Source organism: Cynocephalus volans, chromosome X (genome assembly GCF_027409185.1).
Source record: "Cynocephalus volans isolate mCynVol1 chromosome X, mCynVol1.pri, whole genome shotgun sequence".
In the NCBI taxonomy this organism is placed as follows: domain Eukaryota; kingdom Metazoa; phylum Chordata; class Mammalia; order Dermoptera; family Cynocephalidae; genus Cynocephalus; species Cynocephalus volans.
Genome location: NC_084478.1, coordinates 113163602 through 113186608, shown reverse-complemented (window position 1 = coordinate 113186608; position 23007 = coordinate 113163602). Strand labels below are relative to the sequence as shown.

Sequence of the window (23007 nt, the reverse complement as noted above, 5' to 3'; positions counted from 1 at the left end):
AAAGTCAATAGATAGTGACTAAATTTAACAAGTCAAGAAATAGCAGTTGCAAGTCACATATCCAATAAGGGACTTGTGTCCAGAATAAACAAAAAACCTCTTACAATGCAGTAATAAAAAGACAATACAATTTAAAAATGAGCAAAAGATCTGAATACATATTTCTTCAAAGAAGATGTACAAGGGTACTTCAAAAAGTTCGTGGAGAAATAGAATTGGAAGATAACATGAGTCTTTCCATAAACTTTTTGAAGTATCCTCATACAAATGGCCAATAAGCACATGAAAAGATGCTGAACATCATTAGCCATTAGAGAAATGCTATGATGAGATATCACTTCACATCCACTAATCAAAAATACAGGCCATAACAAATGTTGATGAGGATATGGAGAAATTAAAAACCTCATACACTGCTCATGGTATTGTCAAATGCCACAGTTGCTTAACAGTTTGGCAGCTTCTCGAAAAGATAAACATAGAATTATCACATGACTCAGAAATTCCACTTTTAGGTATATACCCAAAAGAACTGGAAACATATTTACATGCAAAAACTTGTACACAAATGTTTAGTAGTGGTATGTGCGGACTTGAAAACACAATGGCAAATGAAAGAAGCGAGATGATTCTATTTATATGAAATATCCAGAATAGGCAAATCCATAGAGACAGAAAGGAGATCAGTGCTTGCCAGGTGCTAGGGAAAGGGGGAAATGGTCAAACCATTGTGTGCTAATGAATATGAAATTTCTTCTTAGGGTGATGAAAATATCCTGGAAGTAGATGGTGGTGATAGTTTCAGAACTCTGGTAATATACTAAAAACCACTGAATTGTATGCTTTAAAAAGATGAATTTTATGGTATGTGAATTACATTTCAATAAAGCCATTAAAAAAAGAAATAGCAGTATATATACATTATTTAGAAATATGGAGATAAATACCAGGAGAAACCAAAAACATTTATGGTAGTTGCCTCTTGGAAATGGACTGGCAAGGCAGACTGTAATTTTTAATAATAAACTCTTTTGCATTATTGGATTTTAAAATTTTGTGTATGTACCCATTTGATAAAAATCAAAATGAGCTAAAAGCAAAAGATACTCACACACATAAACACACACTCATTATAGAGAAAAATCAGAAGAGATTCTGATGCATTGGGTGAGATGGGAGCCAGGTTTCTGCATTTTCAACAAGATAGCCAGGTGATTTTGGTGCACGTGTTCTGTTAGTGGCTAGCAAACTGAAAAACACTACTATATCCAATGGTGAAATCATTTAGCAATGAATTGTGGTATGATCCCTCTCCTGTTGTGTTCCTTTTAAAGTGGCAAGTCTCAATCCCTAAATAATGAAATGACATGCTCAAGACTTTGCATTCAATCAGAGGTAGAATTTGGCCAAGAACTGACTCAATAATTAATATATTTATTTTTTTAAGCTTCTACTATGTGCTGTGGGGTATGCAAAATGAGTGAGATAAATTCTTTGCTTTGAGAAGGGCAAGTCTAGTGGGGTGATTGTGATGTCTGAAAAATATATTAGTTAAGATTTTACAAAGCATTTTGTCACATTTCATGTCAGGATTAACACAACTATAAAGTGAGGAGAGGAACATTCTCCACAGTTCAGAAAGGAATACAGTGGAGATTCAACTCACCAGGAGCTCCAGAGAAATCAAAAGGGCTTTGTTATGTTGAGAACTCTAGCCCACCAGCAGCAGCAGGGGTCTTAGGAGGGTGCAGGACTCCAGAAAGGCAGCACAACTCCCAGCAGATATGGCATTACTCAAGGGAGGGTGGCACTCACATCTCAGCTGTCTGGACTTGTTTCTGAGCACAGGTGAGACCTCCCTCAGCCTTCTCCGAAGTGTCTGACCCTGTGTTTCTAGTGCAGGGGAGAGGGTAAGAGTCAGCTCAAGACAACTTCTGCACTCATTGCCACGTCTGATGTACTCCACAGTCATGGGAAATAAATTTTATCCCCGTTTCAAAGATGACAAGGCTGTCCTTTACAGTAATGGGTTGGTAGCAACCTCTAGGTTGATTCCTCTGACTTTGAATCCCAGAGGTAATGCAACTTTTACCTATCATTTTATGTCCTGACATCAAGAATTTTAAGTGTCTCTACTGCCTTTATGAGCTCCCTGGGCAATTCTTTTGATTGCCTAGTATGTATTTTTTTTTCTATTTTATTTATCTTTTATTTCCCTTATGACAAAAGTAACCTGTGTCTTTTAAGGGAAAAAGTACATATGAGGGGGAAAAAAAATCTTCTCCAGTTCCACCACACAGAGAAAACCATTATTTCTGTTTGGTCTACCCAGTTGCATAGTTTTCCGTGCACATGAATGTATTATGTAACTATATTTATTTTTCAAAAAATGGGCTGATACTGTATCGGTGTTCTGAAAAATGTTTTATTATTATGTTATAATGCACCATGAATATCTCTTCCATGCACATGGGCGAAAATTCTTTACTAAAAGAGCGCTGTGGTTGGGTCAAAAATGTGCTGGTAACAAGAGTGACTCCTAAAGGAAATTATCAGCATAAGGTTAAAAGCACAGTGCACAGTAAATGCCTGCCAGGAAAAGCAGGACTGGCAATATTCCCACCAGAGAAATCAGAATTAAAGGCAAATGATATTAAACATATGGAATGTCTTCAAATTCCTTCTGGCCCCTCCCACCGCCCCTCACTCCCCGGACACCCCGTTGGCCCCTTGGAGCGAATGGATCCTGGACATCTCTTTGCATCCAGTGAAAACCGCCCATTTTCTGTTTTTTCCTTAGCTCTTCCTGAGCCCTTGACATATCTCCACATTCTCTCATCATCTCCTCACTGCCCAAATGCCTTTCCTGTAAGTCCTCCCGAGAGTCCTTGGGGGAATCGTCCGTCCCCCTGTCCGTTTTTCTCTTTGCTTTCCGGGGCACGTAATCCTCAGCCGGGCGCTTTTCGGCTGCCCGCGGCTCGCTCTCTGGCTTTGCCTGGGATTCTGGCTTGCCCTCGCCCTGTGACTTGCCCTCATCTTCGCACTTTCCCTGCTTTTCGTGCTTTCCTTCATCTCCCGGCTGTCCCTCATCACCTGGCTGTCCCTCATCCTCTAGCTTTCCCGCCTCGTCTGGCTTTTCTTCCTCATCTGACTTTCCTTCATCTTCTGTACTTCCTTCATCTTCTGGCTTTTCCTCATTTTCTAGCTTTCCTTTGTTTTCTTTGTAGACCTTTTCCATGTTGAAAAATTTCCTCCTTTGCCTGTCCTAGGAGACAAAGAGGAGACACAGGACATTGAGGGCTCAGGGGGTGGAACGCAGGTCCAGATAGTACTTGCTTTTTGTGACTTAGGGTTTTTTTTTTTTTTTTTTTTTTACCCTACCACCATCCAGGTGCATTCCCACACTTACATTCCTTCCTTTCCTTCCCACTTCACATATGTTCACATGTTGCAGAAACTTTCACATGTGCTTCTCCCTACATTTAAGGGGAGGTGTGCTGAGAAATGTGTAGGAGCAGATTGGTCCCTGAACTTTGCTCTTAGCTATGCTCATAGCAGTTTTAACTGGGTAGTCCCAACTTAAACTGACCTGCAGTAATCCAGGGCAGTTTTTTTTTCTTTTTTCCTTTTTTCCCTTGACTGCAGTTGTAAGATGTATAAAACTGCAGACAGAATAGAATGACGGCCAGTTCTCCGATTTCAGAGCTTCTTTTCAAGGGGCATCACAGATGCCACACCTCCCTTCTCTCACTTCCTTTTTCTCTCCTCTATCCCACACTAGCCTTAAAGCGCGGTATTCCCTTAGGGTCATGATAGCTGTCATATCTTTTAAAACCGCCACAGGGAGGACTGGAGGAAGTGTGGCAGTCAGTGGCCTCCCCAGCATCTGCTCTGGCTTAAGTCACTACTGCTACCAAGGGTTCTGAGGCAGTTACCCTCTCCCACTGACCTGAATTGATACTGCAGGTCTTTTCTTTTCTGGGTTGGTGCCCACAACCACAGACCTGAAGACCTACAGAGAGACGAGAATGAGGGATTGAGAAAGTGAATGGCTTTCAAGTGGGACTTTGGTTCTTTCCTGACTGTATTTGTGAACACTTTCCCAACTGCTACCACCCCCTTGCCCTTACCCTTGCCTTCTCTGATTCCCCCTCTACAGCTTCTCCCCAAGAGCCTCCATTTTTCTACAACTGGGCAATGGGAGAGAAAGATTATTTTCAGTGTTCTTATGTTTATGAATCTCCCTCCCAAATTTCTATCTCATCTTTTCTTGCACTAAAATGAGTGGGGTTTAGGACAGTGATGCTCAGAAGGTAGATCCTGTTTCACTCAGATCTCTGTATTCCAAAACCCCACCCCAGGGCACCTAGGTAGCGTAAAGCCCACCACTTCTCTGAAAATGGTGATAATGGAGGCAGGAGACAAGACAGAAATGTTCAGAGCACTCCTGCCACTTCCGCCTTCCCCACATACACAGAAAGCCCACATTATTCTCAATGCAAAAGACAAATTTTTTTAGAAGTCGGTAAAATTTTTTGTCCATGCCAGCTCCTCTCAACCCTCCCTAGTTCAGTAGCCATCTCCTCCACACGGAGCTCATACCCTGACCAAACCTCTTTCTCTCTCTTCTGTAGAGAATCTCCTCCTTTTGACCCCCTCAGCCCAACATTTCTGGCTCCAAAATGGATGGGGGTGAAGAAGGAATACAGAGAACTCAGTCCTGAACCCGCTGCAGGGTCCACCCTCTGCCTCCTGGGGCCACCGACTGCACCTGCCTCCCTTCACCCTGCAGGGATCAGGGCCTTTCCTCCCAGTCCCCTCCTCCCAGTCCCTTTCCCTGGTCCTCCTCCTCTAGCAGTCGTCGCCCAATCGTCCGCTTCCTAGTTCCTAGGAGATCCCAGCTGGTACCCATTCTCAATCCCTGACCCCTGTCTAGCTCCTCCCCCGCCCCCTCCCGCCACCAAGCCCTCCATTTCTTGCACCAAACGAGTGGGCATCGGGAAAGGAGTAGAGAGAATCCAGTCCTGTACCCGCTCTGGTCTTTGCCCTCTGCCATCCAGACCCAGGGGTCCGTAGGCGGTGATGGATTTGTAGCCATTCTGGGGAGATGACTCCTTCTCACATTTCCTTCCGCTTGAAGCCCACACTTTCCCACGGCTTATGGTACTCAGACTTTTCTCTCAACACTCACACAATTTTTTGCATCAAAATGAATGGGAAATGGACGTTGCGGGGGGGGGGGGGGTGGAATCCGGAAAGCAGACCCGATCCTTTGTAGCCTCTGTCCGTTACCATCCCCACCTCAGGGGTCCCAGCCTTGTACCGACCTGCAGGGCTATAGAGTAGTTTTTCCTCTGTCCCTCGGTCTGAAGTCAGCCTTCCTCCACGGAAACAGGGAGCTGGTACCTGGAGGAGAGGGACTTCTGCACACGTCGGCTCCTGATCACGTGAGAAAAACGTCACCAGTGGTCTCGAGTCCCTAGTTCTCCTCCCACAAGCAAAAAGTGCGTCAGGAACCAGCCCACTTCTTCCCTTCACTAGTCACCCCCCTCCCTCCCCCTCCTCACCACATGACACCCTGTCATTCATTTTGATTTTTGCTGATCCCAGAGGTCAAATGAGGCCCCTTCTACCTGTGGTATGGATTTATCCTTCTGTGGTTATCAGGGAGGGGCTGCATCTTCTCTTAAGACTACTGGGCAGTGGTACATCTCTGAAGAATTTTTTGTTCTTTCTCTTCTTTTATTCCAAAGCACCTACTCCCTCAATCTGCTTTTCCACTCAGCTACGGATGTTCATTCCTACTGTGGTTCAGACCTTCACGTAATGGGTAGAGGGTGGATTGTCAAATAGGGAAGCAAGTGATTGAAATGGGGATTTTTTTCTTTTTAATATTTTCAGTTTTATTTAATTTACTCCCCTCATTATGGGTTATTCTTATACGCACAAAATTAGATAGAGCTATTCCACTCTAAAGAAAGTATCTAATATAGAGAAAACAACTGACAAGTTTCCAATTTTTTTACTCAGAAGAGAGACCAAATTAAGTTTAGAACAAACTCTTACCATATAGAAAATGAATGCAATTGGCTACATACAAAATATTCATTTAAAAAATTATAAATAGTTGGGTCTGTTATGTTCTATTTAAACACACACACACACACATTTATTTGATGGTTCCAAACAATTGCTGAGTGTTAAGAATCTTGCTGGAATCTAATGGTTGACAGAAAATTTTAAAATGTTAGTTTTGAAGATTTGGCCCATGCTCTTCTTTTTCAGAGGTTTAGCTCTGGGCAAAGGCAAGAGCTGTAAGGACAAGGCAGCTGAGGGTGTGAGGGATGTGGAGATGGTCTGATTCTCCTGCCCTGTCAAGAGTCCCTGCCCCCTCCCATATTCCAGAGCCTCTCATTCCCTGCATTCAGGCACCTGACTGTTGCTCACTCCAAAAATATACGTGGATAGGTGACCAAGTGGTGACCTGAGTTAACGCCTTTGGCTCCTCCCTTCATCCTTCCCCCAAATTCTCATAGGGGTAATTCAGCCCCAGCAGAAAGAGGAAGTGTTCTTGCCACTGGAAACCAGAACAGATCCCTTCTAGACCCCTGCAGCTGAGGGTTTCCAGAGGCTTGAAGAAGTAATTCTGGGGGGAGAGCTCCCCAGTTCTGCCTGCTCTCCATACTTATTCAATAGTGTCTTGGTGGAAGACTCCTGGACCCTGTGTGCTGCCTCCCACTTGATTTAGGAAGTGCAGCCTGCTTGGTCCTCACCTTTAAGGCAGTTATGAGGAGCCTAGCTGTGCTGCAGGGTTTCTGTCTGTCAGTTCGTATGCACCCTGGTGCCCTCTCAGCCAGATTTAGGCCAGTGCCTAAAGAATTCTGACATGCTGACCACACTGATGGACCTAGACCAGATATTCTCAACTGACAAAGTCTGTGGACCACCTGAAATGATACACAGTGATGCATATGTTTAAGAAGCAGTGGCGTGTGTACACTTTGGTGGAAAAAAAAAAAGATAGGAATCTTTTTTACCCTAGGAACCTATGAAACACTGATATATAAGCAGGTTGACATCATAAGAAAATGGTTTTGATTTGTATTTTCCTAATTATTAATGATGTTGAGCATCTTTTCATGTGCTTGTTGGATATTTGTATATCCTTGGAGCAATATTTATTCAAGTCTTTTGCCCATTTTTTAATTAGGTTGTTTCTTGTTGAGTTGTAAGTGTTCTTTGTATATTCTAGGTGTTAATGCCTTATCAGATATATAATTTGCAAATATTTCCTCCTAATCTGTAGGCTGTTTTTTTCACTTTCTTTCTAACGTCCTTTGATGCATAAAAGTTCTTAAATTTATGAAGTCTAATTTATCAGTTTTTCTCTTGTTGTTCATACTTTTGGTGTAATATCTAAGAATCCATGGCCAAATCCAAGGTCATAATGATTTACCCCTTTGTTTTTTCCTAAGAGTTTTATGGTTTTAGTTCTTACATTTAGGTCTGTGGTCCATTTTGAGTTAATTTTTGTATATGGTGTAATTTAGGGTTGTTTTACAAGATTTTAAGATCCTTTTGATAGCAGGACAGAACACACTGTCACAAGGAAAGATGAAAGAAAGAACTTTAAATTACTTACAGCTCCAGACTAGAGAAGGCTGTCAGGCAGGACCACACAGGGGATTGCATTTGGGTAACAGCAAGTTGGAGCTGTAAGGAGTAGCTTATTTATGGCAAGTGGGGTAAGGCTAGCTAGGTTTCACTGCCTCCCTGTGGATTGGCTAATTTGAACAATTTCTCAGGCTCCAGGGTATAGGGGCTGTCCATAGCTGTCTGTAACCTGCTCCCTAAGTGATTAGAGCTGGTTCACAGTGTCCCAGAGTGTGAACACCCTGTAAGGGAAGTGGTTGGGGTGTGGATTTAGTCAGCCATCCGAGAAAAGGAACTGACAGGCCTCTAGCCAGGGCTTCAAAATTGGATCAAGACAGCATTAATACAAAAAATAAATAACAATTGACCTCTTGATGTATTGACATCCATTTTAAGTGGCCTGAATAGTAGAGGAGCGTAGGGCACAAGTTGCCTTAAACAGCAAAGAAAACATTTTATTATGAGAATAAAAAGGAGGAAAACAAGTAGAAGTATAGAAAGTCCTTGTAGGCCAGCCATAATCAAGTTCCTCATTTATATGACATTAGCCAAGAAAACAGATCTGAAATTTTCAGGGTATCTAACTATACCATTGGTGGAGTTGTAGAGTGTGTTAAAAGTATGGGTTTTATATATATATAAAATGACAATATCTTGGTGTATCTATTGGGTCAAGGTAGCAGGTCTAGTAGTTATGCTATTGGACGCTATGAACTGATAGTTTAGTAAAATATATGTAAAGGTTAGTGATATTTGTTTAGAACCAAACAAGAGGCATAGTTATGGTGGTCATGGCTGAAGATGTAGGGCAGGAGGTAGTGGTGGAAAGTTGGAGGGTAGGGGTAGGAGAAGGCATTGGAAAGTGGGAGGTCATCTCCTCCAGCAGTCGAGGGGTGGTCTAAGAGGCGGTTGCATCTTGAAGAAAGCAATAATCTCCATTAGTCATTAGAATGGCACCAATGCTAATATGTTAATAACCTTTACAAGATTTCTCTTTAGGCATAGGAGTGTAGAAGTGTACATATACCAGCATCATGCTCTAAGTAAACAATGAGCTCAGGAAGCAATAGAATCCCTAATATTAAAGAAAGAAAAGCAATAAATGTCCTGTGTCCAATATGTCAGTGTCTTAGGAAAGGCAAGATGTGGGCATCACGGGGGTGGTGGTCTCAGTGTCTGGGGTGAAGTCTTCTGTGTAGGGGGTGAAGTTATCTCCAAGGTCTTAGACTGGAATGATGTCATTTTAGGTGATTTCATCTCCAGTGATGAACTTTTGGGCTGGGGCAATGTCATCTAGGAATGTGATTGAGGTATACTTTCCAAGTTCATACCCACTTGGGTTGATGTGAGTCATGTTCTCATCTCTTGGGTATTATAAAGAGGGTGAGACATTTGAAGAATTTGAAGGCAATATTAGCTTAGGAGCTTGACCTGAAAAAATTTTAAAGTTGTGTTAAATTATATATAACATAAAATTTACCGTTTTAACCATTTTTAAGTGTACAATTCAGTGGCATTAAGTACATTCATATTGTTGTGCAATGATCACCACCATCTGTATTCAGAACTTCTTTCATCTTCCCATAATGTACCCATTAAACAATAACTCTCCACTTACCCCTCTCCACAAACCTTTGGCAACCATTATTCTACTGTCCATCTCTAGGAGTTTCACTACTCTAGGTACTTTATATAAGAGAAATCATACAATATTTGTTCTTTTTCTATCTGGCGTACTTCACTTAGCATAAAATCTTTAAGGTTCACCCATGTTGTAGCATGTGTCAGAATTTTATTCATTTTTAAGGCTGAATAATGTTCAATTTTATAGATATACTACATTTTGTCTATCCATTTATCTATTTATAAACATTTAGGTTGTTTCCACTTTTTGGCTGTTGTGAATAATGCTGCTATGAACTTTGGTGTATGAATGTCTATTTAAGTCCCTGCTTTTAATTTTTTTGGGTATATATTCTGAAGTGGAATTGCTGGAGCATATGGTAATTCTATGTTTAGCTTTTTGAGGAATGAAGATACTGTTTTGCACAGTTGTTGCATCATTTTACATTCCTACCAGCAGTGTACAAGAGGTCCAATTTCTCCACATCCTTGCCAACATATTATTTTGTTTTGTTTTTTATTAACATTTGCCATACTAATAGCTATAAAGTGATATCTCATAGTGGTTTTGATTGTAATTTCCCTAATGATTAGTGATGTTGAGCATCTCTTCATGTGCATATTGGATATTTGTATATCTTCTTTGGGAAAATGTCAACTCAAGTCTTTTGCCCATATTTTAATTGGGTTGTTTATTTTTTTGTTGTTGAGTTGTAAGAGTTCTTTATACATTCTGGATATTAATCTCTTTTCAGATGTATGATTCGTAAATGTTTTCTTTTCATTCTGTGGATTGCGTTTATGCTCTGTTGATAGAGTCCTTTGATGCACTGAAGTTTCCAATTTTGATGAAGTCCAATTTATTATTTTTTTCTTTTGTTGCCTGTGCTTTTGTTGGCATATCTGAGAAATCATTGCCAAATCTAATGTCATGAAGCTTTCCCCCTATATTTTCTTTTAAAATTTTTATAGTTTTAGTTCTTGCACTTGAGTTTTTGATCCATTTTGAGTTAATTTTTGTATATCTTGTAAGGCAAGAGTCCAACTTTCATTCTTTTGCATGAATATTTAGTTTTCCTAATGCCATTTGTTGAAGAGACTGTCCTTTCCCCATTGAATAGTCTTAGCACCTTTGTCAAAAATCACTTGACCATATATGTGAGGGTTTATTTCTGTGCTGTCAGTTCTATTCCGTAGGTCTATATGTCTGTCTTTCTACCAGTACCACACTGACTTAATTACTGTAGGTGTTATAGACTAATTGTTCTTGTCACCCCTACCCCCAAATTCATATATTGAGGCCCTAACATCCAGTGTGGCTGTATTTGGAGTAAGGAAATAATTAAGGCTAAATGAGGTCATAAGGGTGGGGCCCTGATCCTATAGGATTAGTGTTTTTATAAGAAAAGACACCAATGCCTGTGCCAGCCAACAAAAATATGTACATACAACTTAGGAAGAGACACCAAAGTGCTCCTGAGCATTCTCTTTCTTTGTCTTCTCTCTCTTCTATATCTTCTTTCTCTCTCTCCTAGTTTGCACACAAAGAACAGGTATGTGACCATACATCAAGAAGGAAGCTATCTGCAACCTGAGGGGACAGCTCTCACCAGATACCCACCTTGTTTCCACCTTGATTTTGGACTCTCAGTCTCCAGAACTATGAGTAAATAAGTGTCCATTGTTTAAGGCACCCAGTCTATGGTATTTTGTTATAACAGTCCAAGCACACTAATATAGTAGCTTTGTAAGAAGTGTAAGACCTCCGACTTTAATCTTTTTTTTTTTTAAGATTGTTTTGACTATTTGGGGTCCTTTGAAATTCTATAAGGATTTTAGGAAAGATTTTTCTATTTCTAGAAAAAGTTGTTGGATTTCTGGTAGGGACTGCATTGAATTTGTATATCATTTTTGGATAGTATTTACATTTTAATATTAAAATGATGTCTTTTAATCATGAATACAAGATGTCTTTCCATTTATTTATCTCTTTAATTTCTTTCAGCAACGTCTTCATTATATATCTTTGATCTCCTTGGTTAGGTTTATTTCTAAATATTTTATTCTTTTTGATGCTGTGGTAATGGAATTGCTTTCTTAATTTCTTTTTTAGACTCTTCATTGTTATTGTATAGAAATGCAACTGATTTTTGAATGTTGATTTTGTATTCTACAACTTTGCTGAATTCTTTTATTAGTTATAAGTTATTATGGAGTCTTAAGGATTTTATACCTATAAAATTATGTCATCTGTGAACTGAGATAATTATATGAAGGTATTTTAAAAAGTTTGTGGAAAAATAGAATTAAAAGAAAATACGAGGAGCCTACATGGCGGTGGTGCAGGGAGAGCCGGGTCGGGCCCTGCCTGTAGCCCTTCCTGATGCAGGAGGTATGGGTGCGTGGCTGGCGGTCACTCAGCTTTTTATCATGAGAATTTCACGCATTTACAAAAGTAAACAGAATCCATGAGTAATCCTACCTACTCATCAACCAGCTGCAACAAAGATCAACCCATGGTGAATTCTGCTTCATTCATACCTCCCTCCACTCCATCCCATGTTATTTTGAAGCAAATCCCTGGAGACATTTCATCTGTTGAATATATTTCAGGAAAGGTTTTTTTCACCACCTGTTGTGATTTGAATATGCTGAGGAAATTAAAATCTGCAGAGAGGTTATTTTTGCTGATTAAGTTGCAGTTTCCACTTACTGTTTCTTCTGTAAGTAAAAGAAAAATATTTAATGAAATGCAAAGATTTATAAATGATGATTCAGGAAGTTGGTTGAATACCATTTCAAATTGGAAAAATCTTCTTGAACTTGATGCAAAAAAAGGAAAAACTTTTTCAAAGAGATGCTAACCCACTAAAAAGAAAAGTGGTAGAAAATGAAATCATTGTTTCAAGGAAATTATGGATAGAACAAATGTAAAAGATAGTAAAGCACTGGGAATGTCAACTGGAAAAACAAATAGACCAAGAAACTCTGGAGCCAAGGGATTTTATATCTAAAAAAGAAGAATTTCAAGAAGAATTTCAGAATGATGTAAAGAAAATAACTAATACTCTTAACTAGAACGACTTGACTTTCAAAGTTCCTTGTTGCTGCAGTGGAGCTATTGGAAAGGCCTTTACTTCACAGGAAGCAGGAAGAGTAATTGGAATTGCTCTTATCAAACAGTTTGGTTGGAAAGCAGATTTGAGGAATCCTAATTTAGAGGTCTTCATACATCTAAATGTCATTTACTCTGTGATGGGCATTCCTTTGTTCAGGGTTCCTTTAGCAAGCAGAACTTACATCAAGGTGGCTGGACTGCGATCCACCACAGCATGGGCAATAGCATCTCTCGCTGAAATTGAGGCTGGTGCATTTGTTTTGGATCCAATGTGTAGACTTGGAACAATACTTTTAAGCTGCTAAAGAATGGCCAGATGTGTATTATGTGGGTGCGGATGTCAGCGACTCACAGTTACTAGGTGAGTATGACAATCTGAAAGCTGCAGGCTTGAAGGACAAAATTGAGTTACTTAAAGTCTCTGTTGTAGAATTGCCATTATCTTCAGAAAGTGTCAGTGTTATTATTTCTGATATTCCATTTGGGAAAAAGTTTAAGTTAGGAAAAGACATCAAAAGCATTCTACAAGAAATGGAAAGAGTGCTTCATGTCGGTGGAACCATTGTATTGTTGCTTAGCAAACATCACCACAAGCGCCTTAATGATTGCCAAGAGACCAGCAGCCCTTTGAATTCCAAGGGCAGACACACAGATGAACCTGGGATTGAAAGATGCTCGAATCCTGAAGAAAAAACTAATATATCAGAGACAGTATAATCTTCATTCAAAGTCAATAACCAGGAATGCTCAGACAAAATGTCACTATTTGGGGGAGTTTCAAGATGGCCGTGGCTGCGGCAGCTGGCGCGGAGTAGCTGAGGTGGAAAAGGCGGCCACTGGGCCTCAGGCAGCCGGGAAACTTGTGGACCTTCCTCTCGCCATCTCTTAAGGGAGGACTGCAGCTGCTGGCCGGTCGTGGGGGCTGAACGCCACTTTGCCCCCGGCAGGAGAGGCTACCTCATTTACAGGCAACAGCTTTGAAGTGTGGAGCAGGAAAAGAACTGTTTCTTAGCTGCAAAAGCGAGTCTCAAAACAGGGAACACGGCGCCAGGGCTGCTGTGGATGCAGCCAGAATCCCGGAGGCCGGGGCCGCGCTGAAGGCGGCCAGCTGCCTTATTCAGGATTCGAGGTTTCAGGCCGGCATTAAAGAAGATTCCTGGGAGCGCCTGAGCCGCGCCGCGACTAAACAGCCCGAGGTGGCAGCGGCCGAGAACATGGAAGGCGACAAACCAGAGACAGAGAGTGAACACTTGACCTGGCACAACCCTGTGAGTGACCCTTGGCCCAGTTCTATTCGGGGGGCGGATGCCCACCCGGCTCCTGCCTGCACCACTAGGCCACTCACCGCCCCGGTGCTGCCTCCATTTCCCAGGTGCTGGCAGCTCCACCCTGCTCGGCCATCACTGAGCCCTCCCACTTGCTTGGCCCGGCGCGGGGCTTTCCGGAGCCTGTGGGCCGGCCTCCTCTCCCACTCCCTCCGTGGTTCTCTGGTGGGGCTGGTGGCCTGGGGCATCCCCGGCCAGTGTTGGGAGGGCAAGGAAGTACGGGCGGGCCGACTGTCACTCCAGCACACCCTGGACTCTGGCCCCCGGTAACTTCCTGTTACTGGGAGGCAGATACCATCTCTGCAGCCACCAGTTTGGAAAAAAGCCTAACGAATTTCTGGTTGGGAATAGTGCGGTAGGAGAGTTCCCAGGTCCGCTTGAACCTGCCGGAGAGCAGGCTGCAGGCGGGCACTAGACTCGGTTTATACCGGGGGGATACAAAGGTGAACAAGACCCGAGAAAGATCTACACAGTGCTACAAAGGCACCCAGAGAGACCGGTCGTCTGTGCCTAGCAGAAACCTGGTAGACTTTCTGGGCGAGGCGGTGCTGAGCAGGGTCTTGAAGGCCCAGCTGATAGATGAGGGGTGCAGAAGACACGCCCCAGCCCAGCACAGTGCGCACAGAGGGGAGAGACGTGCGGCCAGGGAGGCGGAGACTCGACAGAAACCACACACCCGGTGGGGTCGCCACTGCATGATCTAACAGCCTGGGCCAGAGCACATGGAATGGGGAAAAATCCTGCACAGGAAGTGAAAGCTCAACAGAGATCACACACCCTGTGGTACGTGATCCACCAGCCCAGCAGAGTCCAAGCTGACCTGAAAGGTGGCTCCCCGGAGAAGCCCAAGACCCGAGGCAACCACTTACAGAAGGCACTAGAGGCCAACTGAGCAGTCACGGAGGGAGCCATACCAAATTGGCAACCACAGCAACATCCTAGTTAGTCATTAGTCTCAAACCGGTGGACTGTGAAAACCCCTGCCACAATGAATAAACACCGAAAAAAAGATACCAGAAATACAAAAAATAAAGAAAGTACACCACCAAAAGTTAATAAATTTCAAACTCTAGATCCTATAGAACAAGAAGCCCTTGAAATAACTGACAAGGAATTTCGAGTGATAATTCTAAGGAAACTGAATGAGATACAAGAAAACTCAGCTAGACATCATGATGAAATGAGGAAAAGTATACAGGATCTGAAAGAGGAAATGTATAAGGAAATCAATGTCCTGAAAAAAAATGTAGCAGAACTTGCTGAACTGAAGAAATTATTCGAGGAAATAAAAAACACAACGGAGAGTTTAACCAGCAGGCTTGTCGAAATTGAAGAGAGAACCTCTGAACTTGAAGATGGGCTGTTTGAAATAACATAAGCAGACAAAAAGAAAGAAAAAAGAATCAAGGACATGGAAGAAAATCTGAGAGAGATATCAGACAACCTCAAGCGCTCAAATATCCGAGTCATGGGTATTCCAGAAGGGGAGGAAAATGGAGATTCCATTGAAAACATATTCAACAAAATAGTGGCAGAAAACTTCCCAGGTATGGGAAAAATCACAGATCTTCAGATCCAGGAAGCTCAACGATCTCCAAACGTATTCAACCCAAAAAGGCCTTCTCCAAGACATGTCATAGTCAAATTGGCAAAACTCAGAGACAAAGAGAGAATCTTAAAAGCTGCAAGAGAGAAGCGTCAAATCACCTATAAGGGAGCCCCAATCAGGCTAACATCAGACTTCTCATCACAAACCCTAAAAGCTAGAAAGGAATGGGATGATATTTTCAAAATACTAAAAGACAAAGATTGCCAGCCAAGAATACTCTACCCTGCAAGGCTATCCTTCCGAAATGAGGGACAAATAGTATATTTCTCAGACAAACAAAAACTGCGGGAGTTCACTACCACACGACCACCCTTACAAGAAATCCTCAAGGGAGTACTGGGTTTGGTTCCTGAAAAATAACTACCACTGCCATAAAAACCCAAGAAAAATCTAAACCCGCTAGTATAATAAAAATGGCATTCATGAAGAGAAAACAAGCTAACAAAAACACTATCTACAACCTAAGGAACCAACAAACACAGAAACCAAACAGTAAATCAGAAAGCAAGGAACAAAAGACACCTAAGACAACCAAACAACCAATAAAATGCTAGGAATAAATCAACACCTTTCAATAACAACTCTTAATGTAAAAGGCTTAAATTCCCCAATTAAAAGACACAGACTGGCTGACTGGATCAAAAAGCAGGACCCAACTATATGCTGCCTACAAGAGACCCACCTCACCCATAAAGATTCACATAAACTAAGAGTGAAAGGATGGAAAAAGATTTACCATGCAAACAGAAAAGAAAAACGAGCTGGAGTAGCTATTCTTATATCTGACAAAATAGACTTTAAACTAAAAACCATAAAAAGAGACAATGAGGGACACTACTTAATGATAAAAGGACTGATCCATCAAGAAGACATAACAATCATAAATATGTATGCACCCAATGTTGGAGCAGCCAGATTTATAAAACAAACTCTATTAGACCTAAAGAAGGAAATAGACACTAATACCATAATAGCAGGGGACCTGAACACCCCACTGTCAATATTAGACAGATCATCTAGGCAAAGAATCAGTAGAGAAACACAAGATCTAAACAAGACTCTAGACCAATTGGAATTGGCAGATATCTACAGAACATTCCACCCAATCATCTCAGAATATTCATTCTTCTCATCAGCACATGGATCATTCTCCAGGATAGATCACATATTAGGTCACAAATCAAGTCTCAATAAATTCAAAAAAATTGCAATTATCCCATGTATCTTCTCAGACCACAATGGATTAAAACTAGAAATTAATAACAAACGAAACTCTGGAAACTATACAAACACATGGAAATTAAACAGCATTCTACTTAATGACATATGGGTCCAAGAAGAAATCAAGCAGGAAATCAAAAAATTTATTGAAACTAATGAAAACAATGATACATCATACCAAAACCTGTGGGATACTGCAAAAGCAGTATTGAGGGGAAAATTTATTGCATTAAGTGCTCACTGCAGAAGAATAGAAAGATGGCAAGTGAACAACCTAACACTTCACCTTCAAGAACTAGAAAAACAAGAACAATCGTAACCTAAAGTTAGCAGACGGAAAGAAATCATTAAGATCAGAGCAGAACTGAATGAAATTGAAAACCAAAAAACAATTCAAAAGATCAACGAATCAAAAAGTTGGTTTTTTGAAAAGATAAATAAAATTGACAAACCATTAGCATGGCTAACAAAAAAAAAGAAGAGAGAAGACTCAAATAACAAAAATTAGAAATGAAAAAGGCGATATTACAACTGATTCATCTGAAATACAAGGAATCATTCGAGACTACTATAGTCAACTATACGCCAACAAATTTGAAAATCTGGAGGAAATGGATAAATTTCTGGACACACACAAGCTCCCAAAACTAAACCGTGAAGACGTAGAAAATTTGAACAGACCAATACCAATAAAGGAGATTGAAGCTGTTATCAGAAGGCTCCCAACAAAGAAAAGCCCAGGACCAGATGGATTCACAGCAGAATTTTACCAAACATTCAAAGAGGAATTGACACCGATTCATTACAAACTATTCCAAAAGATTGAAACGGACGCAAATCTTCCAAACTCATTCTATGAAGCAAACATCATCCTGATACCAAAACCAGGTAAAGATATAATCAAAAAAGAAAACTACAGGCCGATATCCTTGATGAATATAGATGCAAAAATCCTCACTAAAATACTAGCAAACAGAATACAGCAACACATAAGAAAAATTATTCATCACGATTAAGTGGGATTCATCCCAGGGATGCAAGGTTGGTTCAACATACGCAAATCAATAAATGTGATACACCATATTAATAAACTCAAACACAAGGACCATATGATCATCTCTATAGATGCTGAAAAAGCATTTGATAAAGTTCAGCACTCATTAATGACAAAGACCCTCTATAAGTTAGGTATAGAAGGAAAGTATCTCAACATAATTAAAGCCATATATGCCAAACCCACTGCCAATATCATCCTGAATGGGGAAAAGCTTAAAGCTTTTCCTTTAAGAACAGGAACTAGACAAGGATGCCCACTGTCACCACTCCTATTCAACATAGTGTTGGAAGTACTAGCCAGAGCAATCAGAGAAGAGAAGGAAATAAAGGGCATCCAGACTGGAAAAGATGAAGTCAAACTGTCCCTGCTTGAAGATGACATGATCCTATATATCGAACAGCCTAAAACCTCTACAAAAAAACACTTGGAGTTGATAAATGATTTCAGCACAGTAGCAGGATACAAAATCAACACACAAAAATCAGTAGCATTTCTTTTCTCCAATAGTGAACATGCAGAATGAGAAATCAAGAAAGCCTGCCCATTTACAATAGCCACCAAAAAAATAAAATACTTAGGAATTGAGTTAACCAAGGATGTGAAAAATCTCTATAAGGAGAACTACAAACCACTGCTGAGAGAAATTAGAGAGGATACAAGAAGATGGAAAGATATCCCATGCTCTTGGATTGGAAGAATCAACATAGTGAAAATGTCCATACTACCCAAAGTGATATACAAATTCAATGCAATCCCCATCAAAATTCCAAAGACATTTTTCTCAGAAATGGAAAAAACTATTCAGACATTTATATGGAACAATAAAAGACCACGCATAGCCAAAGCAATACTCAGCAAAAAAAATAAAGCTGGAGGCATAACACTACCTGACTTTAAGCTATACTACAAAGCTATAATAACGAAAACAGTATGGTACTGGCATTAAAACAGACACACTGACCAATGGAATAGAATAGAGAATCCAGAAATCAACCCACACATTTACTGCCATCTGATCTTTGACAAAGGCACCAAGCCTATTCACTGGGGAAGGGACTGCCTCTTCAGCAAATGGTGCTGTGATAACTGGATATCCATATGCAGGAGAATGAAACTAGATCCATACCTCTCGCTGTATACTAAAATCAACTCAAAATGGATTAAGGATTTAAATATACACCCTGAAACAATAAAACTTCTTAAAGAAAACATAGGAGAAACACTTCAGGAAATAGGAGTGGGCACAGACTTCATGAATACGACCCCAAAAGCATGGGCAACCAAAGGAAAAATAAACAAATGGGATTATATCAAACTAAAAAGCTTCTGCACAGCAAAAGAAACAATTAAAAGAGTCAAAAGACAACCAACAGAGTGGGAGAAAATATTTGCAAAATATACATCTGACAAAGGATTAATACCCAGAATATACAAGGAACTCAAACAACTTTACAAGAAAAAAACAAGCAACCCAATTAAAAAATGGACAAAAGAGCAAAATAGGTATTTCTCAAAGGAAGATATACGAATAGCCAACAGACATATGAAAAAATGCTCAACATCACTCAGCATTCGGGAAATGCAAATCAAAACCACACTGAGATACCATCTCACCCCAGTTGGGATGGCTAATATCCAAGAGACTGTGAACGATAAATGCTGACGAGGTTGTGGAGAAAAAGGAATTCTCATACATTGTTGGTGGGACTGCAAAATGGTGCAGCCTCTCTGGAAAATGGTATGGAGGTTCCTCAAACAATTACAGATAGATCTACCATACGACCCAGCTATCCCACTGTTGGGAATATACCCAGAGGAATGGAAATCATCAAGTCGAAGGTATACCTGTTCCCCAATGTTTATCGCAGCACTCTTTACAATAGCCAAGAGTTGGAACTAGCCCAAATGCCCATCATCAGATGAGTGGATACGGAAAATGTGGTACATCTACACAATGGAATACTACTCAGCTATAAAAACGAATGTAATACTGCCATTTGCAACAACATGGATGGACCTTGAGAGAATTATATTAAGTGAAACAAGTCAGGCACAGAAAGAGAAATACCACATGTTCTCACTTATTGGTGCGAGCTAAAAATTAATATATAAATTCACACACACACACACACACACACACACACACACACACACACACACACACACACACAAACGGGGAGGGGAAGAAGATATAACAACCACAATTATTTGAAGTTGATATGACAAGCAAACAGAAAGGACATTGTTGGGGGGGAGGGGGGGAGGGAGAAGGGAGGGAGGTTTTTGTGATGGGGAGCAATAATCAGCTACAATGTATATCGACAAAATAAAATTAAAAAAAAAAATTAAAAAAACCCAAAAAACAAAAACACACGAAAAAGAAAAAAATGTCACCCTTTGGCTCTTTGGTGCCAATGGAATGCTATAAAGTTAGCCTTGGAAAAACAGATGCACTCATACGTAAATATAAATGTCACAGTCTTCTAGACTATAGCAGGCTGCCTGTCATAAGCCAGGCTCAAGTCCTTGCACATAGCTGTACAGAAATTTGTTGTCTCTAGGATTCTTCATAGTGTCCTCAGAGTTCCAAGGAAACAAATTCCCCTGAAGTTAGGAGGTGTGCCTGATGGACACAGGTTGTAGAGTTTCTGCTTTATACTCTAAAGTGCTTAAAGTTTTGACAAAGAAGAGTTAGTGAATATTTTAAAAAGACTCCTTAAGTTCTGTCTTCTGCCAGAATGTAAAAAGATCTGTTCTGCCACGCATTTTTTCTGAGCAGAAGCTTCAACTTCGCAATGAAAGTTTTCAGGGGTTCACACATAAGTGTATCACAATAAACACAGTGTTGTTGATATTTTAACTATCAGATTTTTAGAAAAGTAAAAACCTTTATATGTAACTTCTTTTGATATTATACTTGTTTTTTTGCACCTATAATTTTCTTCTCCATTGGAATGAAAATAACTTTTATTTGCAATGCATTTGATATGTTCCATATTATGTAAAACACCAGTGAGAATAGTAACAATATGAATTAAGCCAGTCTCCTTCAACATGAAAGAAATTGAAGTTTGCTTTTTTTCTAAAAGCAGTAATAAATTATCACCTCATCTTTATTTATAGAACAAAAAAAGAAAATACGAATCTTTCCATGAACTTCCTGAAGTAGCCTCATATTTCCTCCTTTCTAATTTGGATGCCTTTGTCTTGCTTAATTGCTCAGGCTAGAACTTGTACTACTACACTGAATAGAAGTAGTGCAAACAGGCATCCTGTTGATCCTGATCTTAGAGGAAAAGTTTTCTGTCTTTCATCATTGAGTATGATATCAGCTGTGGGCTTTTCGTACATGGCCTTTATTTTTGAGGTAGTTTCCTTCTTATCCTAATACGTTGAGTGATTTTATCATGAGGTGTGGAATTTTGTCAAATGTTTTTGTGCATTAATTGAGATAATCATGTGGGGTTTTCCCCCCTTCACTCTGCTAATGTGGCTTATTACATTGACTGATTTTCATATGTTGAACAATACTTGCACCCAGGAATAAAGCCCACAAGGTAATTGTGTATAATCTTTTTAATATGCTGCTTAATTTAATTTACTAGTATTCTGTTGAGTATTTTTGCATCAACATTCATATGGAATATTGGTTTGTATTTTTCTTTTCTTATAGTGTGTTCATCTGGTTTTGTTGTCAGGGTGGCTGGCTTGATAGAATGAGTTAGGAAGTGTTCTCTCCAGATTGTTGGATGAGTTTGAGAAGGATTGGTGTTAATTATTCTTCACATGTTTTGTAGAATTCATGAGTAAAGCCTTCTGGTCCAGAGCTTTTTGTTGTTGGAAAGTTTATTTATTTATTTATTTATTTATTTAATTTATTTATTTTTATTTTTATTTTTTAAAAATTAATTTAGTTTTTTTTCTTAATTTTATTTTATCGATATACAATGTGGTTGATTATTGTGGCCCATTACCGATACCTCCCTCCCTCCTCTCTCTCCCCCCTCTCTCCCGACAATGTCCTTTCTGTTTGCTTGTCGTATCAACTTCAAGGAATTGTAGTTGTTATGTCTTCTCCCCCCCCCCCGGTTTTTGTGTGTGTGTGTGTGTGTGTGTGTGTGTGAATTTATTTATTTATTTTTAGCTCCCACCAATAAGTGAGAACATGTGGTATTTCTCTTTCTGTGCCTGACTTGTTTCATTTAATATAATTCTGTGAAGGTCCATCCATGTTGTTGCAAATGGCAGTATTTCATTCGTTTTTATAGCTGAGTAGTATTCCATTGTGTAGATGTACCACATTTTCCGTATCCACTCATCCAATGATGGACATTTGGGCTGGTTCCAACTCTTGGCTATTGTAAAGAGCGCTGCAATGAACATTGGGGAACAGGTATACCTTTGACTTGATGATTTCCAGTCCTCTGAGTATATTCCCAGCAGTGGGATAGCTGGGTCATATGGCAGATCTATCTCCAATTGTTTGAGGATGTTGCTGGAAAGTTTTTGATTACTGACTTAATTTCCTTAGTAGTTACAGGTTTATTCAGATTTTCTGTTCCCTCATGATTCGGTCTTGGTAGGCTTTGTGTTTCTAGTAATTTTATCATTTCATCTAAATCATCTGATTTACTGTTGTATTCACAAAGTACTCACTTATTACCCTTGTTGTTTCTGTAAATTTGACAGTCATGTCCCCACTTTCATTTCTAATTTTAATAATTTGAGTGTCCTCTTTTTTTCTTAGCCAATCTAACTACAGCCTAATCAATTTTGTTGATCTTTTTGAAGAACCAACCTTTGGTTTAGTTATTTTCTCTATGGTTTTCCTAATGGATTTTATTTATTTCTGCTCTAATCTTCATTATTTACTTCTTTATGCTACCTTTGGCTTTACAGCATTCTTCTTTTTTCCAGTTCCTTAAGGTATAAGGTTAGTTTGTTGATTTGAGATCTTGCAGGTATTTTTTAAGTCAAGAGGCTTTGTGGGTGCACAGCTATCAAAGGTAATGTCAGAATTCCATGATACTACTGTAATTGGACCAAAGTGCTGGAATTCAGATGACACAATTAAAGTAACAATTAAGGGAGGCCAAATCTAAAAGCTCCCCATAGTCCAAGGTTTTTCCCAGATGGGTAATGAGAGGGGTTCGGCTATAAAATAGGTTTTAAATAATATGATTTGATTTGGGAGCATGTTGTCAATATGATGTCAAGTTGTTTGCCAATTAAAATATCTGTGGCCAAGATTGGAACTTCAGGATTCACATGTAGTTAAGCCCTCCAATTTAGACAATGACCATCAACCTTTGCCTCAGTTGTCAGTTTGGTTGGTGACGGACAAGCCGGCGAAGTGTTTGGGCTGTAGGGCATGCATTAGCCAGTCTTAATGGCATGTGGG

General features: G+C 40.0%; 2 pseudogenes; one reads left to right on the top strand and one right to left on the bottom strand.

Annotated features, from left to right (window-relative positions):
- Positions 1-2703: 2703 nt before the first annotated feature.
- LOC134367619 (transcription elongation factor A protein-like 5) lies at positions 2704-3238 on the bottom strand (annotated as a pseudogene).
- An 8773-nt stretch (positions 3239-12011) lies between these two features.
- On the top strand, positions 12012-12896 carry LOC134367742 (THUMP domain-containing protein 2-like; annotated as a pseudogene).
- Positions 12897-23007: the final 10111 nt, after the last annotated feature.